The 27,997-nt window shown below is 35.5% G+C and overlaps 1 long non-coding RNA gene across 1 annotated transcript; it reads left to right on the top strand.

Annotated features, from left to right (window-relative positions):
- Positions 1-763: 763 nt before the first annotated feature.
- On the top strand, positions 764-12,173 carry LOC140498205 (uncharacterized). Its single transcript, XR_011965023.1, has 4 exons — positions 764-836; positions 1,807-1,930; positions 5,747-5,906; positions 11,815-12,173. It is a non-coding gene; the product is annotated as an uncharacterized lncRNA (long non-coding RNA).
- The last annotated feature ends 15,824 nt before the right edge of the window (positions 12,174-27,997 follow it).

The following is a 27,997-nucleotide window of genomic DNA, read 5'->3' as shown; positions in this document are numbered from 1 at the left end:
GTGGATTGTTTCAATTTCTATTTTACATTCTGGTTGTAAAATATCAGAGCAGTTTTCCTTGATAATTTTTTGAAAGATGATGTCTAGGAATCTAGGCTCTTTTTTTGATAATGGCTTTCACCTAGTTCAATAACTTTTGAATTGTCTCTCCTAGATTTGTTTTTCAGGTCATCTGTTTTGTCCAATGAACTATTGCATGTTATCTTTTTTTTTTTCATTCTTTTGATTTTGTTTTATTTATTTATTTTTTGATTTCTTATCAGGTCATTAGATTCCATGTGTTCTGTTTTAATTTTTAAGGAGTTATTTTCCTCAATGAACTTTTGGACCTCCTTTTCCATTTGTCCAGTTCTACTTTTTATACATTCTTCACCTCACTAGCTTTTTGGATTGCTTTTACCGTTAGACCTGGTCTGCTTTTTAAGGTGTTGTTTTCTTCAGTATTCTGAAGTATTCTTTACCAAGCTGTTGACTCTTTTTTTCATGCTTTTCTTGTGTCACTCTCATTTCTCTTACCAGTTTTTCTTCTACATCTCTTATTTAGTTTTCAAATTCCTTTTTTTAGCTTTTCCATGATCTGAGACCAATTCATATTTTTCTTAGAAGCTTTGGATATAAGAGCTGTCTTCTTCTGAGTGTATGTTTTGACCATCCTTGCTACCACGGTAACTTTCACTAGTCAGAGTTTTTCCCCCATTGTTTGCTCATTTTCCCAACTATTCCTAGACTTTTAACTCCTTAGTAAAGTAAGGCTCTGCTTCTAGGGAAGAGAGAGCATACTATCTCAAGCTTCAGGGGTTTTGTGCAACTGCTTTCAGAGATATTTCTAGGCACCTGTAAGTTTTCAGTTATTCCATGGTGGTATAGTCTAAGTAGAGGTGTTTACTACTCCACTGGCTTGTGATCTGGTCTGGAAATGACAACAAGTACATTTTACTGCCCTGGAAATATGAGGATAGTCCCATGCTCCACTGCTACTGCAAGCTCAGCTGTGCTAGTGGTCCTTCTCATCTGGGGATTGTCACCTAGGAATGTGACCCAGACCAGAGTATAAGCAAAGCAAGTCCTGCCTCAGTGCTAGCAAAAAGACTCCTATAATCTCTTTCTGATTATTTGTTTGACTCCCTTACTATCTATGGGCTGAGGGGTTCAGAAACAGCCACGGTCACTATCAATGATGATTCTATCTCTCCCAAGGCTCCCGGTTTGCTGGGGCAGGGGTTGTGCTGGCATGGCCAGTGTTGGACTGTTCTCTACTCTCACCAGGATGACCTTGTAAATTTTCTTTGGCATCTATGAGCTGAGAGGTCTGGAAATTACCACTGCTGCCAGTGATTAGGCACCTCAAGTCCTGCTCAGGATTTGCTGAGACCTGGTCTGCTCTGGCATAGCCTGTGTTGGGCTGTGCTCCTTTCTCACCCTGGTGTAACAGACCTTTCTTGCCAACCTTCCAAGTTGTATTGGGCCAGAAATTTGTGTCACTCCATCTTTGAGTGGGTTCTGCTGCTCTAGAATTTGATTAGAATAATTTTAAAAAGATACTTAGAGGGGTTTGGGAGAGACCTCAGATGAGTCCCTGCTTTTATTCCTTCATCTTGGCTCCACCTCCTGAAACCTTCCTTGATTCTTTATATGGAAAGTGATAGTTTCCTACTCCAAATTTCTTAAAGCATTATTTTTTTTTGTTTCTGTTCCATTACACTTTATATTTACCTATATTTTTGTTTTATTAAGTAAAACCTAGGGAAATTCAGAAGGATCACCTGAATGTCATAGAGATTTTTCTGATTCCTTTTGGTCCTGAAGGAGTCAATTCTGGACATGAACTTCTGACTGAAACAAAAACAAGCAGAAGCCAGCTGGAGGCAATAGAAAATGTCCCAATCTAAGAGAAATATGTGGGATCAGATGAGAGAAGATGAATTAATTGGTGAGAGAAAGTACAGTTCATTTCTTGTGCCTTTTCTTACCTTGCTTCTTCCTTAGTATTGTACTGGAGGAAGCTTCTGCTTCCTTTTATTTGTCTAATCAGTTTTCTTCTTGTTTCCTTCTGACCAGTGTGAAATAAAGATGAAAGTGAGGAGAAGGAAATAGATTATCTCAATTACATTGCAGACCCCTATTAACTTTTTTTTAATTATCTGCACTTACATTGTTATTTGATAATACCAGCAAACTTTAACGTATGAAGAGTGAATTTACAAAGTTAGGGTGGTTGAAATTGATCAGGGGATATGATAGGAAAATGAGAGGATATGCTACTTAATGCTAGAGAGGGGAAAGAGAGAGAGACAGACAGACAGACTTGTTCATGTAAATAAAATTAACTTCTGAGTATATTCAAAACCTGAGTCACTAGGTTGTCCTTTGAATCAAGAGACAAAGAGTTAGGAGATGAGCTTAGGGACGAATTTGGTTGACTCCAAGTTTACCTTTTAGCAAGGTGGGACTGGGTCTAGCTCAGTACCCAGTTACAGACCTGGTATTCATACTGCCATCTCCTACCATTTGTATAACAGATATTTCTTTTTAAATTATATTCCCAATATTAAATTGAAGCAATGAAATAGATTGGAAAGAATGTTGACTCTGGAGGCAAAGGACTTGGGTTCATTTCCCACTTCTAATGCTAGCTGTGTGTCCTTGGGCAAGCCATTTAGCATTTTTGGACCTCAGTCTCTTCATATGTAAAATGAAGATATTGAACTAGACATTCGTTGAGATCTTTTCCAATCATTGATTATTTAATGCTTAAGATGCCTCCCAATTTTTTTTAAAATTTATTTATTTAACTTTTAACATTCATTTTTACAAAATTTTGGGTTCCAAATTTTCTCCCCATTTTCCCCTCTGCCCACCCCAAAACACAGAGCATTCTAATTGCCCCTATCACCAATTTGCTCTCTCTTCTATCATCCCTCCCTTCCCTTGTCCCTATCTTCTCTTTTGTCCTGTAGGGCCAGATAACTTTGTATACCCCTTTGCCTGTATTTCTTATTTCCTAGTAGCAAGAACAGTACAAAATAGCTGTTCCTAAAACTTTGAGTTCCAACCTCTCTTCATCCCTCCCTCCCTACCCATTCCCTTTGGAAGGCAAGCAATTCGATATAGGCCACATCTGTGTAGTTTTGCAAATGACTTCCATAATAGTCGTGTTGTGTAAGACTAACTATATTACCCTCCATCCTACCCTGCCCCCCATTGCTTCTATTCTCTCTTTTGATCCTGTCCCTCCCCAAGAGTTGACTTAAAATTGCTCCTTCCTCCCATTGCCCTCCTTTCCATCATCCCCCCCACCCTGCTTAGCTTCTTCTCCACTGCTTTCCTGTATTGTAAGATAGGTTTTCATACCAGAATGAGTGTGGATTTTATTCCTTTCTTTAGTGGAATATGATGACAGTAAACTTCATGTTTTTCTCTCATCTCCCCTCTTTTTCCCTCCACTAAAAAGTCTTTTGCTTGCCTCTTTTTATGAGAGATAAATTGCCCCATTCCATTTCTCCCGTTCTCCTCCCAACATATTTCTCTCTCACTGCTTAATTTCCTTTTTTTAAGATATGATTCCATCCTATTCAATTAACTCTGTGCTCTTTGTCTGTGTGTGTGTGTGTGTGTGTGTGTGTGTATGTATGTAATCCCACCAACTACCCAGATACTGACAAGTTTCAAGAGTTACAAATATTGTCTTTCCATGTAGGAATGTAAACTGTTCAACATTTATAAGTCCCTTATGACTTCTCTTTGCTGTTTACCTTTTCATGCTTCTCTTCATTCTTGTGTTTGAAAGTCAAATTTTCTTGTCAGCTCTGGTCCTTTCATCAAGAATGCTTGAAAGCCTTCTGTTTCATTGAAACACCATTTTTTCCCCTGAAGTATTATAGTCAGTTTTGCTGGGTAGGTGATTCTTGGTTTTAGTCTTGGTTCCTTTGACTTCTGGAATATGATATTCCATGCCCTTCGATCCCTTAATGTAGAAGCTGCTAGGTCTTGTGTTATCCTGATTGTATTTCCACAATACTTGAATTGTTTCTTTCTAGCTGTTTGCAATATTTTCTACTTGACCAGGGAACTCTGAAATTTGGCCACAATATTCCTAGGAGTTTCTCTTTTTGGATCTCTTTCAGGTGGTGATCTGCGGATTCCTTGAATACTTATTTTGCCCTCTGGTTCTAGAATCTCAGGGCAGTTTTCCTTGATAATTTCATGCAAGATGTCTAGGCTCTTTTTTTGATCATGGCTTTCAGGTAGTCCCATAATTTTTAAATTGTCTCTCCTGGATCTATTCTCCAGGTCAGTTGTTTTTCCAATGAGATATTTCACATTATCTTCCATTTTTTCATTCTTTTGGTTTTGTTTTGTGATTTCTTGGTTTCTCCTAAAGTCGTTAGCCTCCATCTTTTCCATTCTAATTTTGAAAGAACTATTTTCTTCAGTGAGCTTTTGAAACTCCTTTTCCATTTGGCAAATTCTGCTTTTGAAAGCATTCTTCTCCTCATTGGCTTTTTGACCCTCTTTTGCCAATTGAGTCAGCCTATTTTTCAAGGTGTTATTTTCTTCAGCTCTTTTTTGGGTCTCTGTTAGCAAGGTGTTGACCTGCTTTTCATGCTTTTTTTGCGTCTCTCTTATTTTTCTTCCCACTTTTTCCTCCATCTCTCTAACTTGGTTTTCAAAATCCTTTTTGAGCTCTTCCATGGCCTGAGCCCACTGAATATTTATTCTGGATGTTTGGGATACGGAAGCCTTGACTTCTGTGTCTTTCCCTGATGGTAAGAATTGTTCTTCCTCATCTGAAAGGATGGGAGGAGATATCTGTTCACCAAGAAAGTAACCTTCTATGGTCTTATATTTTTTCCCCTTTTCTGGGCATTTTCCCAGCCAGTGACTTGACTTCTGAGTTTCCTCTCCACACCCACTTCACCTCCAGATCCTCCCAGCTAGTGCTTGGGGTCTGAGATTCAAATGCTGCTTCCTAGCCTCAGGGCTTTGGGCAGGGGCAGGGCTGCTATTCAGTGTGAGATTAAGTTTAGGTGCTCAGATGGGGGCAGGGCTGCCACTTGAGGCTCAGTTCCCTCAGGGGGTTTATGCTGAGACCTTTAACAATGGATCAGAGCTCCTGCCTGCCCTGGGAGCTCCTGTCTGCTGCTGCCTCTGCTGCTGCCTCCAGAGGGGGCCTGAGACCTGGAGACAGCCTGCTCCCCTCCCGCGCAAGCCAAAAATACTCTCTCACTCACCCCTGGCACCTGTAGGTGGAGGGACCTACATGGCCACTGGAGATTCTGTCCCTGAAGCCTGCTCAGATCAGCTCCTCTTGGTGCCACGTGGCCAAGGCAGGGCTGGGCTCCACTCTGGGTCCAGGTGCATGACAGACCTTTGGTGTCTGTTTTTCAGACCTCTCTGGAACAGAAATCTCCTCCACTCTTTTGTTCTGTCGCTTCTGCTGGTCCAGAATTTGTTGGGAGTTCTTCTTTACAGATATTTTATGGGCTGTGCTTTCGGAGCTAGCATATGTGTATCTTTCTACTCTGCCATCTTGGCTCCTCCCTGCCTCCCAATTTTCAATCATTATTGAAACTAAGAACTGTATAATTTTTACTCTTTGTATCCCTATTGAGTAGAATAGTGCCTGGTACTCCATAGATAATCAATGAAAATATGTTACATTTAGTTGCTGTTAATGGTACTTGCATAGGAAACATCCCTTTGAAGCAAGCATAAGATATTTAATTTTCAACTATTCCTCTTCCAGACACCTTAGGAAGAGGATACAGAGGACATGTACATCACACTACAACCAAAAAGGGAATTCCCAAGACAGTCCACAATCAAGACATCATAATTCAATTCTCAGCAAATTTTTCCTAAGACAGATCACTCTCCAGATGTTAATGTCTTCATGTTATCACTTGGTAGTATTTCCACAGATGGTCTCCTGTATCATTCCATTTGCTGATGCTTTTATGGTTTATTAATGTTGTACTTCAAGCTTTGTGTGTATTTGGCCCAGTTTTCAACACCAACACACAGGAAATGGGTTATTTTGATGTTTTCATGAGTCAACCCTTTAATAAGTTTTTTTCCCCCTAGAATTTTCCTAGGATTTAAAATCAAATTTACCTTAACTCTCTATTTCCCCTTCCCACTTTGAGTATCAGCAGTTACCATCACTTTTAATACTCTGACACCTCTCCTGTTGCCCGTTTTTCTTCAAAAATCACTGATCAGAGGTCAACAATTTAGAGCTGTGATTTGATCTTAATCAGGGTAACATGCTAGTCTCTCTCTCTCTCTCTCTCTCTCTCTCTCTCTCTCTCTCTCTCTCTCTCTCTCTCTGTCTCTGTCTCTGTCTGTCTCTGTCTCTCTCTCTCTCTGTCCTCTACTTCTTTGTCTCTGTTTCTTATTGAACTCCCTCTTCATCATTTTTATTCTATGCTTCCCAATATGTCGCTCAAAGATCCACCACAGTGCTGCCAGCAATGTTTCAGTGTGGTGTTAAATATATTAAAAAATAGTTTAGAAATATTTAACAAAATAAGTAAAATCACAATAGATCATAGATAATGTTAATGTGTGATTTTCTAAGTCTATATGCATGGTAGAGGTATATATATATATATATATGTTAATATACTGTTTCTATTTGAGTTTGATGCAGCTGATGTAAATCATTCTATTTGTAGTGGAAACAGATAATATTGAATTGAAAAGAAACAAATCCTTTTGTGTACATTCATATAAGTAGAACTAACATATGTATAAATTAATATAATAATATAATTACTAGATGTTAGTGCTGAAAAACATGTTAAAATATTGAATGCTAAGGTTGCAAACTCCTTAGAATTTCAATTGTCAGAAATGAAAGACGCTTTAGAATACATAATGTTATAGCTAGAAGTGACCTTAAATAAAATGCTTGGTTCAGAAAGGATCTTACGAGTATATAATATGGACTGGAGGTGATTTTAGAATATCAGCTATCAGCCCCTACAACATGGACTGTTGGAGCAAAAATAGGGTTAATCTATCAAAGTTGATTAGAAAATCTTAGCATATTAAATGTTGCTAGTGGAAGGGACCTTGGCTCTCATATAATTTAATCCTCTTATTTTAGTAACAAGTAGACTGAGGCTTAGCAAGGAAGAGTGGCTTGCCTAATATCACACAATGTGTTAGTTTTTCCAGAGAATCTATAACATATTTCTTTTGACTCCTGGATCACATTTCAAAAGAAAATAATTATTGATTAGAATAGAAGTTTTTTGGGGTATTGTCACAGACCTCTTCATGACTACCCATGATATCTGGACACATCAACAATTTTTGCTTTGTAACATTTACCGAATCAAAGAATCATAAAGGTGAAAGAAATTTAGTATTCTAAGTCATCTTGTCTACTTTCCCTCTTAGTTCAGAAATTACCACCAGTGAATTGTGAATTGTGAATTAATCAATGTTAAGAAATAGATGGTCATGTAGATTCTTCATGAATATCTCCAATGAACAACAATTGACTCTTTTATAACATAATAGGTTATTAGCGCCAATACCCAATCATGTGACTGAACTGAAACATTATCATTCCAAGTAGTTTTGGCCAGCTAATAAGACTTTTATGCATCCTTTATTTCAATAGTCTATCAGTAAGCATAGGTTTGAAAGTGAATACTTCTGTAAAATTCGTCAATTCTTAAAACATCTGGGAGGTTAATGGACTCGATAATCTTTCTATTGATGATTATGATTAATCATTTGATTTTCACAACTCTCTAGATTATATCTCTCTTTTATAGTTGAGGAAAGTGAGTCAGAGAGAGTTTCAGTGACTTACACATGGTCATACAACTAGTTAAGAAATGTTTCAGATAGGATTTGTACCTAAGCCCATCAAGACTCCATTTCCAGTGCTTTTGAAAAGTATTCTATCTAGCTGAGGCAATGAAAAATTCTTCTACCATTTCATGAGTTGCTGTGGTCAAATAAACTCACCTGTTGTTGTTCAGTTGTTTTCAGTCATCTGACTCTTTGTGACCCCATTTGAGGTTTTCTTGTCAAAGATACTACAGTTCTTTGCCATTTCCTTCTCCAACTCATTTGACAAATGAGGAAACTGAAATAAACAGGGTTAAAGAGACTTGTCCAGGGTCACACAGCTGATAAGTTGCTGAGACCAGGTTTGAACTCAGGCAGATGACTCTTTCTGACTCCATACCCAGTTCACTATTTACTGTGTTACCTAGCTGACCTCATAAACTCATTACTTGGGGGTTAAAATTCTAGGGCTCCCCATCTCTTCATTCAGCAAAGCTTGCCCTTAGATGTCACATACATAGTCTATATCTAAGTTTTATACAATTTATGTCTATGTTGACTGGATCTGCCAGACCTTGGAGGCCTCTGGCATAAAGATCAAGAACCCAGGAACAGTTTTATACCAGACTGAGACCCTGGAAGAGGCTATTAAAAGAGACGTCCATAAATGATCTAGGTTGAAATACATGAAACCAGGATTTTTAATTTTCTCCTTGCCAATGAGTAGACTTAAGAAAAATACGAAGGAACCCAGAGAAGGCACTTACTGTGTCATGTCAAAGGAAATATATCCAGTGACATTATGCTCAAAAATTAAGAAAATATTAAATTTCTTTCATTAAAAAAAAAGCTGTTATGAACATAGTTTCAGTAGCTCTGGAATGTAAATTTCCCATTTCTTTCTTGGAAAGGAATAATTCACTATTAGAAGAGTATAACTATACTCTTTGTATAGACTGTGAACGCTAAACTCTCTTAAAGGTCTATTAAGGTAGCAAATTCAAGAAGGCAACAAACATAATGATAACAATAATAATAATAATAATATTTACCCATCAATTCTATAAACCATCTTAAACTGCTCCACAGTATCTTCCATATTATGATTATTAATGGTCATGATTATGATTGAAACCTACTATTAATTAATTGACAAGTATTTATTAAACACTAATTATTTTTTAGACACTGGAAAACTAGGGATAGAAAAAAAGAAAAAAAATATTCATGCCATCAAGAAATTTATATTCTTTTAGTTGAGACCTGTACAGTTATAGTTATATAGATGATACATACAGAGGAGTTGGAAAACAATTTTAAAGAAGTTAGTAATAATTGGAAGGATAGAGTATGGTCTTTTGCAGAAAGTGGGTTTTGGGCTACAGCCTGAAAGAAGATGAGTTCTAAAATGTAGATATAGAGTTTACAGAGGAAGAGAACTCCAGAGTAAAAATATAGAGACCAGAGATTGAGAGCTATGTGTGGAATGTAGGTCAATCAAGTTGGGCCACAGACTATGTGTAATGTATAAAACAACTAGAAAAGTAGGAAGGGGCCAAACAGTAAAAATTTTAAAATTTCTTACAAAAGAGTCCCTATTTGAGGCTTCTTGTAATGGGGAAACCAATAAAAATGGAATAAGGGGTGGTCAAACCTCCATCTGGCATCTCTGTTCGGGATGAATTATAAAGAGGAGCATTTATAGGCAGGGACCATTTAGAAGTCTTTTGGTAATAGTCTAATCAAGAAGTGATAAGTTCCTGAAACAAGGTGGCAGATTGGTACACAGAGAGAACTGGATTCAAAAGATGTTGGATAAGCAATGATGAAATTTGGCAATAAATTTGACAAGTACGGTAAGAGGGAATGAGGCATGTGAGATATCATTTAGGTGATAAACTTGGTTGACCAGAAGTATAGTGTTGATCTCAATAGTGACAGTGAAATACGATTAATGATTAGTTTGTAAGGAAAAGACAATGAGTTCACTTTAGAACATGAAATTTTGAAATAACCATCATGTGTTCAGCCTAAAATGTCTAATAAACAGATTATTATGCAGGACTGACATTCAGGAGAGAGGATAAGGAAGTATATATAGATCTGATAATCATTTGCATACAGATTATAATTGGACTCATAGAAGCTCATGATTACCAAGCAAGATATTTAGAGATAAAAGAAAAGAGCCCAGGGCAGAAGATTTGAGGACCTGCAGAATAAGTGGGCATGACAGATAAAGGTCTAGCAAAGGACACAGACAAGTTAGAGTGATACAATTATGAGGAGAACCACAAGAAATCAGTCAAGATTATCTAGGAAATGTCAACAGTCTTGAATCTTATGGAGAGGTCAGAAAGAATGAGGATTGAGAAAAAACATTTAATTTAGCAATGAATAGATCACTGGAGTGGTATATTTGGGGGTTATCAAAGAATCAATTGCATTCGTTATAACTTCAAGGCAGTGTACTTTATTGCACTGTAATTAATGGATATAATTTTGCATTCTAGATTCATTAGAAATTGGAAGACAAATATGCCTCATTTTAAGGCATAAGAAATACAATAAAATTCCATTTTTTCAAGCTTTTCTTCTATTTAAGAACCACCAATGGATATACATAGTCTCCTAGATAAAGTCTCAAATGCTTTGCTTGACATTAAAGGTCCTCCATGATCTCATTACAGTCTATCTTCCCAATAACCGATCCCAAAGTAGAGAAGACATGAGGAAAATGTCTGCTCAATATAAGGAAATTCATGCTAACATTTAACTGTCCAAAAAAATTTATGAGCTCTCTAAGGCTGAGTAGATTTCTTATTAAACACAAATTAGATGAAAGATATCAACCATGTTTGCCCTGCAACACTCCTGTATGCAGACCAAGCCAGATTGATACATAATTAGAAAATATTTAACAAAATAAATAAATATACAATAAAACATAGAAAGTACTATTTTTTAAAACTAAGTAAATATGTAGCCCTGAGAAATCCTTATGTATGGATTACTACCCCATTTCTTTGTGAGTTTGATACCACTGGCCACCTGCCAAAATATTCATAGATCATATTGATGATTCAGACAGGATGATGGACTAGATCACCTTTGATATGGTTTTCAACCTCAGATAGGTAAATGATCCTCTGTTTTATGGTTTTGTGTGTTCTAGCACTCGCCAATGTAATCAGAACTTTTGATTCATCAAAGGTGATCATTCTGTCTTCCTCAACCCATTCTCATCTCTTTGATTATGCCTACTCCATTCCATACACTTAGAATACCTCTTTTTTTCAGGCTAGCTGAATATTTTCTATGCTTTAGAATCCAAGGACTGATAGCATTTAGGTGTGGCTATTGATAATGCAAGTATATGGGTAGCAGTTGGAGGTTATCTCATTTTAGGCAGAAATGTACATATTCCATATGATTTAGAAGTTATATGAGATGCCATCTAGCCTAAATCTCTCATTTTACATGGGAGGAAATGGACATCTAGTAAGAAAAACTGAACTTCCCCAAGCTCACACAGGGAATAAGTAGAGCAATTTAGTGTTCTTGTCACTGCCCTACTCTCTCCCTGCCAAGCAGTAGGCTTCAGGAAGTATCAGGCCATGGAAAATTCTAATCAGAACCAAGTGGAAAAGATGTCATCAACAAACTTAGCAATGATGCTAATCAAGGCCCAATATTAAAAGAAATTGCTATTTTGAATGCAGATTGTGTGGTTCCTTAAAAGACGTATAAGCAAGGATTAATCATAATGTAATCACTTTGAATTTGTATTGTAAACACTTATAACTATCAATTTTAAAAGTACCTGCAAACAACCATTGCATATTCACATCCTTCCCCCTTCATTGCAAATTTTAATGAAGGGGAAAAAAAGGAAACCCACTTGGTACTGAGTTGTCTGGTGATGTTGAGAAGTATTGCTATTTTGGTGAGTATTTTAAAATAACTAATCATCAGGAGTAATTGTGCTTCATTTTATTACAACAGATTTGTTGGAGCCTGATCAGTATTAGGGTGAAAAAAAAATGACCCAAGAATAATGAATTGTATATGAAAGCAGAAAGAGGACATTGCAGCATAGCAGAAATAAGAAAGGATTTGGAAGTAGAAGACCTGGTTTGGAATCTAGAATTTCTGATTACTACGTATGAGGTTTTGATTTCCCTTTACCTCAATTTCCTTTTCCATAAAATGAGATGTTTATGTCCAGGAACATTTATCATTGTAAAATTCTATTTTATAAAGTTTCCTTAAACTTGAACATTTTATGAAATTTTGCATCTCCAAAGGCTAAAAATAAAAATGAAAAAACAAGAGATTCTTGTGTCACCATTACCATACTTATGCTACACCATAAAGTCACCTGAATGTAAACTGGAGATTGGTTGGATAAAACAAAAATCTATTTCAGATGACTACTTTTAAACACGTTATTTGCAAATCTTTTTGGTTGGCAGAGATAGATACAATTACACATGGATAATTATGAAACTCATTAGAAGTTGATAAGTATGTACTAAAGTTCTAAAGAAAGTAGTATAATACATTCAAAGAGAAGACACTGTCTTTTTCTGGACTGGATGTCTGTTTACATATGGCTGAGGATTTTTTCCCACCCTTTGAGTATTATACAAAATCATGGAGTTAATTGGAGTCAGAGGAAGTTACAGAACATGGAGAATGTTTGATATTTTTGCTAATATTCGATGAGAAGTGCTACCTTTTGGGGGAAGGAAAGTCCTCAGTATCACCCTTGTATTTTCAACCTTAACCCTTTTTCCAAAGGAGGTTCAGAAGATTTGAGACTTGTCATATATGCAGCACCCTCACATCATTCGTTCTCCATTCCCACCCCACCCCCTCATATGCAAATACACAGAAGAGTGATACAGCTGTTGGCAGCCAATATTGGGAACCAAAGACAGAAGTGCATCCTGATTCACGATAGTTAAGGGGAAGTATCTACTATGTGTCAGGCACTGTGGTAAGAACTTTACAAATAGCTCATTTGATCCTTACAACAATCCTGGGAGGAAAGCATTATTATTTCCATTTTTATAGATGAGGATGCTGATACAGTCAGAGTTCATTGATTTCTCCAGGATCACACAGCTAGTAAGTGCTTGAAACTGTTTTGAACTCAGGTCTTTCTGACTCTGAATCTAATCTTCTTTCTTCTAGGCCTTAGAGTGCTGAACTGGGGATACAAGAGTGCAACATGCTATTTCAAGAAGTATTCAATTTTCATGTAACAGTATATTGTCAAGTAGTGTTTGGATGGTCACATTTTGAGTCTACTATAGTAAGGGTTTGTTTGTTTTTTCCCCTTCTGGTATACCTTAGACAATGATCTTTTTGGTCTTTCTAAATCCGACATTCTGAATTTGTGTGTGTCTGTGATTGTATGTTAACCAACTCATATCCCAAAACTATATGCATGTGTTAAACTTAATTTCTGACAAAAACATCATTGCATAATGTTAACTAGATGACCAAGTCTGAAAATTCATTGATTTTGTGAAATGATTAAACAATTTCCTCAAGATTAAAAAGCTAAGAAGTCATAGTATTGAGAACATACAAGCCATATTATAGTTTAATGAAAAGAGCATTAGTCAGCATCAGAAGCTCTAGGTTTTATTCTTTGGTATTCTTAATAGGTAAATGATTTCGGGCATTTAAACTTTCTCTAGGCATATATGTTTCACCCTGAAAATGAGAATATTTGGCTAACATGCCTTTGAGGACCTTTCTAGCTTTATATCTATGATCTCATGAGTTTTATCATCTTATGGTCATAGAAAGAGCTAGGTCATACAGTGAAAAGAACAAGGAGACTATAGTCAGGAAGACTTGAATTCAATTTCAGCCTCAGACATTTATTTTCCTTTTGAAACTAGAAAAGGTACTTAATTTCTTCCTTACTCAGTTTCCTCAATTGTAAAACAGAGATACTAATAATAGCACCTAGTTCTTAGGGTTGCTGTGAGATCAAAATGAGATACTATTTATAAAGTGATTAACATCTTAGTTTTTGTTAATAGTAGGTGTTAATAAATACTCTTTCCCTTCTCTCTTATTTCCCTTGTTAACCCTGAAGGTGTTTGCAGATTTGCTGTGAATAAAGCACTTTCGGAAATATGTAGTGCTTATTATCATTGTCATAATCATCTTTAAATATATCTTCTGTACCATTATTAGAAAATTGGAAAAGGAAGAATATTCTAGTAAAGAAAAGAAGTGAGTTTTAAATATAATTAATTCCCAGTGTCTTACAACTTTGTCTTATGTTAGAGCTGTGGAAGTTTATAGCACTAAGCTCTCCTTTGGCTTGCAAAAGATAAGGAATTACATTATATAAATTATCCTATATCTTCCTTGAATCACAGACTGTATATATTATGATAGTCTTCTTAATTCCAGGAGAAGTTAAAACATTTGACCAGGTCAAGATAGGGAGTTTCTTTAGTTTCACAGAAGTGTGTGCCTACATCACCAGGGTCTACTTGGATAGCAATTCTAAATCAAGTAGGCATAGCCAGGAACACAATATGTACAAGGATTGTAACTATATAAATAGGAAGTATAATAACTATAGACTAATTAAAAGTAAATATTGCAAAATAATAAAGAACAAACATTTTCCCACAGAAAGATATATAAAAAGATATGTCCCCCACTACTCTACAGAAATTGGAGTTTGGAAGGTATGCAAGATTGTCTACATTTTCCTTACTTATTTGTTTATTGCTTTCACTTATGTTTTCCTGCTTTTTTAGATATATAAGATAGTTCTCTTGGAGATAGTAAAAGGATATCAGTTGAAATTTAGGTTCTGTAAAAGCAAAAATCACAAAATAAAATATATTTTAAAATAAATTGCAAATAACTGAAACTTATGTTTATCCTTTTGTTACTACAAACTTTTCTTCATTATTGTTTCACAATTACTAGAAAATATGAGTGGGGAAGTGTTTGATTCAGAGATTTCTCTGATTAGTAGGATAAACAATACTGTCCAGAATCTTTCTCCAAACAAAATTGCTTGTAAAATTGCTTGTAAAAAAAAAGGTACCTTAAACAAACTTAAACTGCTAAACAATATATTTTTCTTCCATAAGTAAAGCTGATTCTGGGCTTTTTATTCTCTCAGTGGAGGTCAAGATGAAGTTAGAAAGACTTAAAACTCAGCGGTAGTTTTTATGTCTCAACTGAACACCAATCCAGCTGGGTTCAAAGAATTTCATCACCTGAAGTTTGGTAATCAGTTGATTATTTTGTTAAGCAGGTACACTCATGGGGTCTAACAACTCAACAATGCATGAATTTGGGATTTGAATTGACAAATATATATATGTATATATATTTGTATGTATATATACATACAAATATATACATACATATATAACATACATATATATAATGTATATATATATATATATATATACATATATATATATGCATTTATTCTTGGGGGCAGAGTCAAGAAGGTAGGGTAAAAGCAGGGACCTGCTAGAGCTCTCCTCCAAAGCTCCATAAAAAAACCTGTAAAAATGACTCTAAACAAATTCTAGAGCAACAGAAACCACAAAATTACAGACTGAAACAAATTTCCAGCCTAAGATAATCTAGAAGTCTATGTGAAGGATCTATTGCACCAGGCCAGGAGTAGAGTGCAGTTCATTGTCGGCCACATCAGCTCTGACTGAATGGGAATAGGCCTTAGGAGACTGAATTGATGGCAGGGGCTATGGATTACAGACTTCTCAACCCACAATGTTAAAACAGTTTCAAAGGTCTGTGGGAAAGATCTCTCACCTGACTGAGAGAGAGGCATGGTCTGGCCCCTGCCCCTGCCCCAGGGCATCTTCAGCCAGTGCTAAAGCAGGGACTGCTTCTGTAGCCTTGCACTTAACAAAGCTCAAAAGGCATGTAATTGGCTGGGAAAAATGAGGAAAAGGGAAAAAATAAAACAGACTATAGATTCTTACTTTCTTGGTGAAGAGGTATTTCCTTACATCCTTAGTGACTAGGAATAACAAAACATACAGACTGAAGAAGACAACAAAACCAAAGCTCCTTCATCCAAAGTCTCCAAGAAATATATGAATTTATCTCAGGCCATGGAAGAGCTCAAAAAGGATTTTGAAAATCAAGTGAGAGAAGTAAAGGAAGAGTTGGGAAGAGAAATGAAAGTATTGCAAGAAAATCATGTAAAATAAGTCAACAGCTTGGTAAAGGACTCCCCCCCCCCCAAATGCTGAAAAAAATAACACCTTTAAAATTGGACTAAGCAAGAGGGCAAAAAAAAAAATAGAAAAAGTCAATGAGAAGAATGTGTTAAAAAGCAGAATCAGTCAAATGGAAAAAAGAGGTTCAAAAGTGGGCTGAAGAAAATAATTCTTTAAAAATTATAATTGAGTGAAAAAAAAAAAGAGCCTGGGCTGCATCTTTCAAAAAATTATCAAGGAAAACGGCCCTGTTAGTCTAGAATCAGAGTGAAAAATAGAAATGAAAAGACTCCACTGATCTCTTCATGAAAGAGATCGCAAAAGGAAAATTCTTAGGAATATTGTAGCCAAATTCCAGAGTTCCTAGGTCAAGGAGAAAATATTACAGATATCTGGAAAGAAACAATTCAGGTACTGTGGAAACACAATCAGGATAATACAGGACTTAGCAACTTCCATACTAAGGAATCAGAGGCCTTGGAATATGATACGATTTTCAAATACAAGAATCAAGAGAAGCATGAAATGATAAACAGGAAAGAGAAACCATAAGGGACTTATTAAAGTTGAACTCTTCACATTCCTACACAAAAAGATGATATTTGTAACTTGTGAGACTTTTATCAGTATTACCATAGTTGGAGGGAATATACATACTCTCCCTCTCTCAGAGAGAGAGAGAGAGAGAGAGAGAGAGAGAGAGAGAGAGAGAGAGAGAGAGAGAGAGAGAGAGAGAGAGAGGACACAGGGTGAGCTGAATAGGAATGATTGATATCTAAAAAAGAAAATTAATGATTGAGAGAATGTACTAGGAGAAAGAGAAAGGGAGAAGTAGAGTGTAGTAAATCCTCTCACATAAAAGAGGCACGAGAAAGCTTTTACACTGGAGGAGAAGAAGTAGAAGTTGAGAGGGAATAAGTAAGCCTTCCTTTCATTGGATTTGGCTTCAGAAGAGAAAAACATACATACACAATTGGTTATGGAAGTTTACCTTGCCCTAGGGGAAAGCAGGGGGTGGATAATAGAAGCCATGGCAGATTGAGGGAAGGAATAATCAGAAGCAAACAATTTCATAGAATAACAGGTCAAATGAGTAAACTAAATATGTGGAGTATGGGACAGAACAGAGGTAAATATGATTACTCTTTCACAACATCACTGTTATGGAGGTGTTTTGCATGACCACACATGTATAGTCTTTATTGAACTGCTTTCCATCTCAATGAGGGTGAGTGGGGAGGGGCAAAGGGAGATAATGTGGAACTCAAAGCTCTAAAAATGAATGATAGAGGTTGTTCAGTTAGGAAATAAAATATATAAGCAATGGGGTATAGAAATCTGTCTTACCCTATAGGAAAATAGAAGTGAAGGGCAAAAGTGTGGAAGAGAGGTGGTGACAGAAGGTAGGGTAGAATGGAGGAAAGGGCAATGAGAATACAAGCTGTCCTGGGGTGGGGTAGGGGGAGATAGAGAGATAATTTTAAATTCAAAATTTTGTGGAAGTGAATGTTGAAAAGTAAAAATAATTTTACATGAAAAAATATACTCACACCAGTGAAATAATAGATTTCTTGACAGTTTAAAATATCCTATAAATAAATACCTAAGCCTGAAGGAATCACTGGATGCTTTATATTCTATTGAAGAACATACAGAAGATAGAACAAGGTAACTAATTTTCAGTTGGTTTCAACCTCTTATCAGCACATCTGTAGATTATGTTGAGAAATCTTATGTTTTGTACACAGAGAGAAATTTGCTATTGTAGATTTGAAATGAAGCAGAGCATTAAACAGCAAGTCTCAATTGTAACGATTGTGTTAACATTAATAACTAGGGAACATATATATGCTAAGTGCCTCAAGGACCACATACTTTTCCACAATGACAATAATCAGAAAGGTATAGCTGACAGGGGGCATCTGGGTGGTGCAGGGTAAAGCGCTGGATATGGAATTGGGAAAACTCACTTTTATGAGTTCAAATTCAGCCCCAGGCACCTACTAGTTGTGTGACATTGAGCAAGTCACTTAACTTTATTTTCCTCATTTCCTCATATGCAAAATGAGCTAGAGAAGGAAATGGTGAATCATTTCAGTATCTTTGACGAAAAAATCACAAATGGGGTTTCAAAGAGATGGACACAACTGAAGCAACTGAACAATGACAATGGATAGATAGCAAGCTGTGGAACATGTAAGTAAAGAAAGAATAGGGATCTATACTTCTTATAATCTTATTAACTTTTCTTTCATTATTTAGATCCCTTACTGATTTTTTAAATATATAATCATAGTTGCTGCTTCATTTTTATGGTGACATCATATAGTTTCCATCTTTAATTCATATAATGTTGCCTGTTTCACTTTTGCTTTGTCTGATATCATAATTGTTACCCCACTTTTATGAGTTCTCCTAAGACAAAATAGTTTTCTCCTCTTTCTTATTTTACTTGTGTGAATCTTTATGTTTCAAGTGTTTTTCTTGTATTTAAGAATGTATTGTTGGCTCTGCTTTTTAAAGACATTCTGCTCTCCCTTTCTAGTTAATATATTCATATTTATGTAATGATTTTTAAAAGTCTATTCCTGTTTATCTTACAGTCTTATATTTTTATGTCTTTGTCTTTTGACCACTTTTTATATACAATGAAAAAGCAGTAAGAGATGAGTATGCTCAGCACTAGTGATCAATAATTGAAGCTGTTTCAGCTTTGCTACTCCACTTTTCTTCTTCTTGTCCCACTCTCAGTCATAAATTTTTACTTTTCTTTTTTGTTCTTACTCTCTCCTTTAGATTTTGAAGTTAGTCATACTTATATCATGAATGCAGAATTGGTTCAAAATAAAGTGAGCTATGATAACACAAAAATAATAAAACCCCAGGATTATATCAATCATAAAAATACTTTTGTCAAAATTCAGTAGTAATTTTTTTAGAAAACAATTAAAAACATAAGAATAAATTAACTTTTTAAAAATATAGTAAACTGTGCCATCTAAAATCAAAGAATGTTTTAAGGTCTTTTAGGGTAAAGAAAGAATGTACACCATCATTACCACTGATGAAACTCTAGAAATGCAAAGTGCAGGAATAACTAAAGGGGAACAACTCAGGGTGGAATCTTTATTAAAGAAAAAACAAAATCACTGTTTGCTGATGATATAATAATTTATTTATGCTATCCTAAAAAGTCAACTCAAACTTAATTTAAATAATAACTTAAACAAAGGTGTATGAAACAAAATAAATGACTACTTTTTTAGTATCACCAACAAAACCTATATGGAAAATATAGAAAAGAAATACCATTCAAAATAAATATAAAATTATAAATTTTTTGTGATTGTAACTAAGAAGATCCCCACCAAAGATTTGACTGCTATACAAAATATTTATTTTGTAATATTTGTAAATAATTGAAAAGCCACTAATTGTCCATGTTTAGGCATGTCAACATAATTTTAATCGCTCATACCAATATAATAAAATTTCAATACTGCCTACTTAATTTAACAGGGGAGGAATATAAATAGGTGATAAAGAGTTGGCCTTGGAGTCTGAATTTAAGCCTTGTCTCTGTCAGCTGGAGCCTTTGTGATCCCAAGCAAGTCATTTGATGTCTTGTTTTTCTTGTTTCTCTCAAACTACAACATGACAAACCACCTGAATTGGTAGAGGGAATTCCCTCAACGAGGAACAACATACATCAATGAAATCACAGATTTAATTCCTATCCCTATTCTGTTTTCTATCAAAGTGTTACTACATAGAGCTAGGAAACATCAATGGGAAAAAGAAGTCAAGAATTTCAAGGAAATAACATTATATGAAAGAAGAACTAGCAGAACCACTCTCACACTACACAGCAAAGTGGTAATTTTCAAAACTGTTAGATAATGGTTAATAGATTGAAAAGGGGTGAGCTAGATGCCACAATGAGTCCAGCACTGGCCCTGGAGTCAGGAGGACTTGAGTTCAAATACAGTCTCAGACACTTGACAGCAGGAAGCCCAGAAGGAAAAACAGACATATAGAAAGTGTAACTTTGAAAGTCACACTTTAAATTGTTGGACATTTGAAAACCTAGGTAAACTAAGGGTTTCATAAATAGGTTTCAGGTGTGTTTTACCTTGGATAGGGAAGAAAAAAATTTATAATTTTATTTTCACTAATCCCTAAATTAAATTGAACATTTCTTTAAGTTTTTAGAATATTATTCTGAAACAGAGTCCAAAGACTTCAACAAACTGTCCAAAATGTCTATGACAGGAAAAAAAATAAGTTTCTCTTAATAAGTATTCACAGTCTCTGTATGACCTTTATTTTTTGTGCTTTGTATATATTCTTGCTCATTTTATTTACTGTTTGTTAATTTCAGATTTTTTTTTAAGTTACTTGATTTGTCATTCTACAGCTGCCTGTATTGTCTCACTAAATAGAGCTAGAGTATACATCAGATCACCCTAACCCCAGTAGCACACATTTTGATAGAACCTCACAAAGCTATTACATCTCAATGTCACTATGAACCAATTAATTTAAGCATGAATATCTTCATTTTAAAGATGAGAAAATTATGAGTCACAATGCTAGAATTCGATTATACAGTTTATATATGTAAGAGCTTAGAATGCATTAAGAATTGAGGAAAGAGTATCTAGCTTTTGTCTCCTGTAAGTGCTAATAAACAGTGAACATTCTTTTTTTTCTCTGACTTGGTACTGTTTGGGCTCCTGGCTGGATTTTCTGCTTTATGATGGTTGGAAGTTCCTTCTAGCAACAATGGCCTGTCACTCCTATGTTCCCTAGGCCAATCTCATTGTTAACAACCCCAGCATAGAACTTGAATAGGACCCTATGATCCTCAGCAAACTTCCATCTGATGTTCCTATTTTCAGTTGCCTGTCAGTCAAGGAAGCCTTGGAAGATATTCAAAGAGGACAAAATCAATGATCAACAAATACTTCGTAGAGGCTCACCATGGGAAGCTATTTCTGTAAAACTTCCAAGTGGATTTGTCTTAAATTTGGCCTAGCCACACTGATTTACTTATATACTATAACCCTCTAGGCCCATTTAGGGAGCTTCTGTGGATGGTCTGTCATTAGTTTATTTTTCCTAAAGCATTACTTAAACTCATTGTCATTTTATAAGGAGAAATATATTTTGACCTGCTGCATGAACATATTATAACAGAGAAAGTCAGCAAAAGAAAATCAATAGAATTTCCTCACTTCTTAACCAGAAAGGATTATTTCCCCAACTATTTTCCTTACTTTTGTTCTTGTGTGTATGTGTGTGTGTGTGTGTGTGTGTGTGTATTTACATAGTGTAATATAAAAGAGATTTATGTTGAAGACTTGTTCTGGTTATGCATATGTTAGCATAAACAAGTTAAGTCTTTGAAAAGCTTGTCTATTCCTCAAATTTTTTTTAAATTTCATACAGTAACAGACATAGCAAAAATCATGGATAAAGTTTTGGACATGATGCCTACATACTCTTATTTTAATTCTTATTGATTAAGAAGCCTCCTATGTACAAGATTGAGGAGGAAAGATGTTGTAAGACAATACTTAAACTGGAAAAACAGACTCAGTGTAAATCAACAGTGTAATTTGACATTCAAAACAAACAGCAAATGTGATATTTGGATGAGTTAAAAAATGTATAGCTTCTAGGAATAAGTCAATAGTTTTATATTTGCACTGTAACCTGCCCTCAAAGGGAAAAATGGAGGGTGTTTTGTTCAGTTTCAAACATCACATTTTAGGAGAACATTGATAACTAATTTGTATCCAGATTAAGACAACCAGAAAAATTATGGGCCTCAAGTTCATGCTAAATGAAGGTCAACTGAGAAAATTGTAGATACTTAACCTAGAGAATAATGCACTCAAGAAAGGTTAACTCTTTTAGTGTACTTGATGAACTCTCATAGAGCATAAATATTAAACATATTCTTTGGGTCCTAAAAAATGAATCAGGAACAATGAGTGTTGGAAAGGGAGAAAATGAGGTTTGATAATTAAGAGTTCTTAATGTCAATTAGAAATATCTCTAAGTGTAATATACTATAGGTTGTGAAGTAGTATGCAAGTCATCATTTTAAGTCTTGAAGAAGAGACTAAACGACCACTTGTTGAGGATATTCTAAAATAAATTTTTTACCGAAATCGTTTGCAAATCTGAAATTATTCATAATAATATATAACATTTAGTGTTTTCTGACAGTAGGCTAAGAGATTGTGATTCTTTGACTATAGATAATTTAAAATGTATCACTGTGAACCTTATATTCTTCATCTATAAAAAGGGAATAAAATACTTTTACTACTTATCATATAAGTGGTAGATAGGAAATCATTTCACATGCTCTACAATGTTTTATATCATGAGTTTTGATTATATATTCTATCATTGTGTATACAAATATACAATATACTTCGTATACCTAGATATCAATTAAGTGCTTTTTGTTTTTCTCCTCCATATATTCTTCTAACATTACTCCAAAGACATCAAATTTACCTTGTTCTTCTGCTTCTCTAATTACTTTTTTTTCCTTTCCTTCATTTAGTCTTTGCCCTATTTTTGTCTCATTAATGTGGGTAATCCCTAGGGTGACTCAGGGGCCTCATTTTCACCTATAATTCTTCTTGAAAATATTGTTCATTCTAATATTTCAACTATGACCTCTAAGCAGATAAATTTCATTCATCTTTAGGTAATACCTTTCAGGAATCATAACAGTCTATCATTATCATTTTGGATGTTTTAATAAACTAATCAAAACTAATCATAACTCACTGGTTGTTCAAATCAGTATCAGAGACTATGACCAAATCCCTATCATTTATTAATTACTGTACCAGGTATGAAAATTGATTTGCATACCCAGAGGTGGAGAGAAACAAAAAGCAAAAGTAGCAACAATAATAAAAAACTTGCCCACCATTCGTTGATTCTAGGGATTCCTAGAATTTGTGGCTCTTCATTTTTCAACATTATTCTATGAGGAAAGGAACAAGACATTTAACTACATTTAGGACCTCTATTACTTAAAAAGGACAACACATTTATTACAATAACGCACATTTGGGTATCCATAGCAATATGTATCAGAAAGTTTACTGAATGTCACATATGGAGCAATACAATAATTTAAATTATAAAAAAGATGAGGGTATACTTGTCACTTGACAAAAAATATTCACAAGAGAATAAGGGAAGTGAGAAGTGTCAGCAAGATAAGAAATAAAGACAGAGGAGGGGAAATGAAGTAGCTGCTCAAAATATAAGGCCAAAATAAGCTATTGAGAGGTTATGAAGATGGAGGATAGAGACTGGAGCAGGTTTTGTTACAAGTGTGACTAGAGTTGGAGTCAAGATGGTGGAAAAATGGTAGGAACTTGCCTGAGCTTTCCACCCAAATACCTCAAAATATTTGTCAAAAATTACTCTGAACAAATTCTATAGTAGCAGAAGCCACAAAATGACAGAGTGCAACAGATTTCTAACCCAAGACAATCTGGAAGGCAGATAGGAGGGGTCTATTGCACCAAGCTCAGAGTAGAGAACTGCCCAACTTGGACCAAGCAAACACAGACAGTACTGGAGCAGGCCTCAGGGTACTTAATCATTGCACAGCAGTTTACAGACTTCTCAACCCACATACAACAAAAACAGCTTCAAAAGTCAGTAGGAAAGTTCTCTCACCTGAGTGAGAGAGCAGCCTGAGTTCCAGTCCCAGGGTAGCGGCAGTGACTGCTATAGGGGCAACTGCTTCTGGAGCTCTCAGCCTACAATGGTGGAGGAACTGAGCTGCTGATGTGGGTCACAGTCCTGAGTGGTGGTCCTGGGACAAGGAAGAGGGCTGGTGTGGTGGAACTGGTGTCTGCTGTAGAGAAGGAATCCTACTGGCAGTTCCAGGGAAGAAAAGAGTGCTTGTGGTTGCTCATAGACCATAGTGCATGCCCAAGAGGAATAAACACCTCTCCTTTCATCATATCACTTTGGAGGCACTGAGAATTTACAGGTCCCTGGAGATACATATGAAAACAACCGAATAAAACCCCTGAAACTTGGGGCAGTGCAACCTACACTTAACAAGGAGATCACAGATCAATTAATAGGCTGGGGAAATGACCAAAAGGGGGAAAATATAGGAATATAGAAGGTTACTTTCCTGGTGAAAAGGTATTTTCTTATGATGAGGAAGATGAAAGCACACAACCTGAGGAATACGAAAGCATACAAACAGAGGAAGACAGTAAGGTCAAGGCTCCAACATCCAAAGCCTCCAAGAAAAATATGAAATGGTCTCAGGCCCTGGAAAAGTTCAAAAAGGAATTTGAAATCAAGTAAGAAAAGCAGAGGAAAAATTAGGAAGAGAAATGAGAGTAACGCAAGAAAATCATGAAAAACAATTCGGCAGTTTGCTAAATAAGAAAATATACCTTTTAATAATTGACTAACTCAAATGGCAAAAGAGGTCCCAGAAGCTAACGAGAAGAAAAATTCCTTATAAACATAATATGCCAAATAGAAAACAAGGTCCAAAAGCTCACTGAAGAAAATAATTCCTTCAAAATTAGAATGGAGCAAATAGAAGCTAATGACTTTATGAGAAATCAAGAAATTATCAAACAAAACCAAAAAGAATGTAAATATAAAATACAATGTGGAATATCTCATTGGAAAAACCACTGACCTGGAAAATAGATCCAGGAGAGATCATCTAAAAATTATTTGTCTACCTGACAGCCATGATCAAAAAAAGAGCCCAGACATCATCTCACAAGAAATTATCAAAGAAAATTGTCCTGATATTCTAGAACCACAGGGTAAAATAAAAAGGGAAAGAATCCACTGATCACCTCCTGAAAGAGATCCCTGAAAGAAAACTCCTAGGAATATTTTACCCCAATCCCAGAATTCCTAGGTCAAACAGAAAATATTGCAAAGCAGCCATAAAGAAACAATTCAAGTAGAGTGGAAACAATCAGCATAACACAGAATTTAGTATTTTCTACACTCAGGGATCAGAGAGCTGGGAACATGATATTACAGAAGTCAAAGGAGGTAGCATTAAAACTAAGAATCAACAACCCAGCAAAACTGAATATAGTACTTCAGGAGAAAAATGGTCATTCACTGAAATAGAGGACTTCTAAGCATTCTTATTGAAATGATCCAAGCTGAACAGAAAATTTGACCTTCAATCACAAGAATCAAGAAAAAGTAATCAGGAAAGAGAAGCCATAACGGACTCATTAAAATTGAAGTGTTTACATTCCTATATGGAAAGATGATATTTGTATCTCATGAGATCTTTCTCATTTTTAGGGTAGTCAGAAGGAATATACACATAAGCAAACATACATATACACACATGTATGTACACACATGTGTGTGCCTACATATATACACACGTGTGTTACATATGTGTATGTATATGTATGTGTGCGTAGTTGTGTATATGTATATATGGACAGGGCACAGGGTGAGATGAATATGAAAGGAGGATACTTAAAAAGTAAAATTAAGTGTTGAGAGTAATGTACTGGGAGAAAGAGAAAGGGAGAGATAGCATGTAGTAAGTCATCATGAATGAGACAAGAAAGAGATTTTACAATGGAGTGGAAGAAGGGGAAGGTGAGAGAGGATAGGTGAGACTTACTCTCATGGGATTTGATTTAAGGAGGGAATAACACATTCAATTGGGTTAGGAAATCTATCTTACCCTACAGGAAGACAGGAGAAAAGGAGATAGAAAAGGGAGCATAATAAAAAGAATGACAGACTGGGGAAGGGGTAATCAGAAACAAACACTATTTTAGGGAGGGATAAATGAAGGTAGAGAATGGAATAAATGGAGGGCAGGACAGAATAGAGGGAAATGTGCTTAGTCTTTCGCAGCATGACTGCTGTGGAAATGTTATGAATGGCTACAAATGTATGGCCTATATAGAATTGCTTGCTTTCTCAATGAGGGTGGTTGGAGAGGGAAGAAGATAGAGGATATGGATCTCAAAGCTTTAAGAATTGTTTTTCTGTGCAACTTGGAAATAAGACATACAAACAATGGGGTATAGAAATTTATCTTGCCCCCTAGAGAGGATGGGGTTGAGAGAAGGAAGAGCTATGATAGAAGGGAGGACAGATTGGGGGAAGGGATAATCAGAATGCATGGTGTCTTGGGGTGGGCAGAGGGGAGAGATGAGGAGAAAATTTGAAACTCAAAATCTTGTGAAAGTGAATGCTGAAAAAGAAAAATAAATAAAAATTTAAAAAAATTGTTTTTGTATGCAATTGGGAAATAAGATGTACAGGCAATGGGTTATAGAAAACTATCTTGCCCTACAGGAAAATAGAAAGGAGAGGTTTAAAGAAGGGGGGGTGATAGAAGGGTGGACACATTTGGGAAAGGAGTGGTTGGGGTACACCCTGTCCTGGGGTGAGTGGAGGGGAGAGATGGGGAGAAAAAAATACATACATACACACACACATGTACATATATATGTGTGTGTATATATATATATATATATATATATATATATGTATATATATATATATATATATATATATAACGTTACTAGAGAAAGGGAAAAAAATAGAAATGACAGATCCAGTTTCTTCATCTGTCCTCTTCTTTGATGTCTTCCGATTTTAACATTTAACTCTTCAGAATTTAGCATAGTCCAAAGGTAATGGTACTTACATCACTGGTAATAATACTAGATTGCTACCAAAACCAATTAAAAACTGCTTTATTTCCTGTTTATTTGTTGTCTTACTTCAAGTTTCATCTAAAAGTTCTCTTAGAAGTTTGTCTCATGCCACACTATTGTAGACCCATTTTCCTCTGAATTACATTTCATTGTTTATGAATCAATACCACTCATACCTTCTGTCACCATTCTAGCAAATGAGATAGTAATTGAAAGCAAATATTTCTCTTGTATATCCATTGATTATCAAAATGACCAAGGGAAATGCTAATCAAAATAGTTTCTGGACTCTTTCCACTTCTTCACTGTAATTCTTTTTCAATTGGCTAACTTTCTCTAAGAAACAGTGGTCAGACTATATTTCCTAATCTTTAGTCACCAACTTACTTAACTATGAGATAGCTCCAAGTGGTACCAGGTGTGTACCCCAGCTCAATCAATCATATAGAAATTTAAATTAATTTTCTGCCCATTCTATATCTCTAAAGGAATTTCAGAATACTTCCCTTGTGGTAATCAATAAAACATGCATGATTTCAAGCCAATCTATATGTTTATGGCAGAGGTCTTAGGATTAGATGTATAGAGGATGAAGATTAAATGTTGGACCTGAGTGACTTACTTGACAAGAATGAGTAATTTATTAGAACAACTGAGTAGAATGAGGAATTTAGAAGAATCAAATTGTATCTGTATGTAGAACTCCAACAACTTGAGAGCATATGTGGTGTCTTCATGTGCTCAAAAGATTTGGGCCAAACTCAGTTTTAGCCTTGTTGGTGGAAGGATGATAACGATTCAGAATTAAGTTAGTGTTTGGAAGATTGTGTCCTAAGCCTGTTGTTCACGTGGGTGAAATTGAGTGAAGACTGAGTCATAATTCAGATCCCTATAGAGTGATTTTTTTCATTTGGAGATACTTATCACAAGCATAGGTATATGAGAGACAGCTGAAAAACTCATTTTGGAACTCCCAGTAATCTCTGTTGTAAAAACAGAGTGTCTTTATAAAAATTATGGGGAAATTCAGAAGCTGATAAATGAAAAATGAGAACTCCTTCATCTCTAAGAAGGCAGCATTTAATTCCATCACAAGTAAAGTACAAGCAAAATGTAGAGATGCAGGGTTCCTGGCTCAATAAGAAGGCAGATGAAATTCGCTTATGCTGAGAGCAACAATCCCAAGCACTTTTATGATTCCCT

The sequence above is a fragment of the Notamacropus eugenii genome, chromosome 4, assembly GCF_028372415.1.
Source record: "Notamacropus eugenii isolate mMacEug1 chromosome 4, mMacEug1.pri_v2, whole genome shotgun sequence".
Taxonomy (NCBI): domain Eukaryota; kingdom Metazoa; phylum Chordata; class Mammalia; order Diprotodontia; family Macropodidae; genus Notamacropus; species Notamacropus eugenii.
Note: the sequence above shows the minus strand (reverse complement) of the source record. Positions and strands in the feature narration are given on the sequence as shown.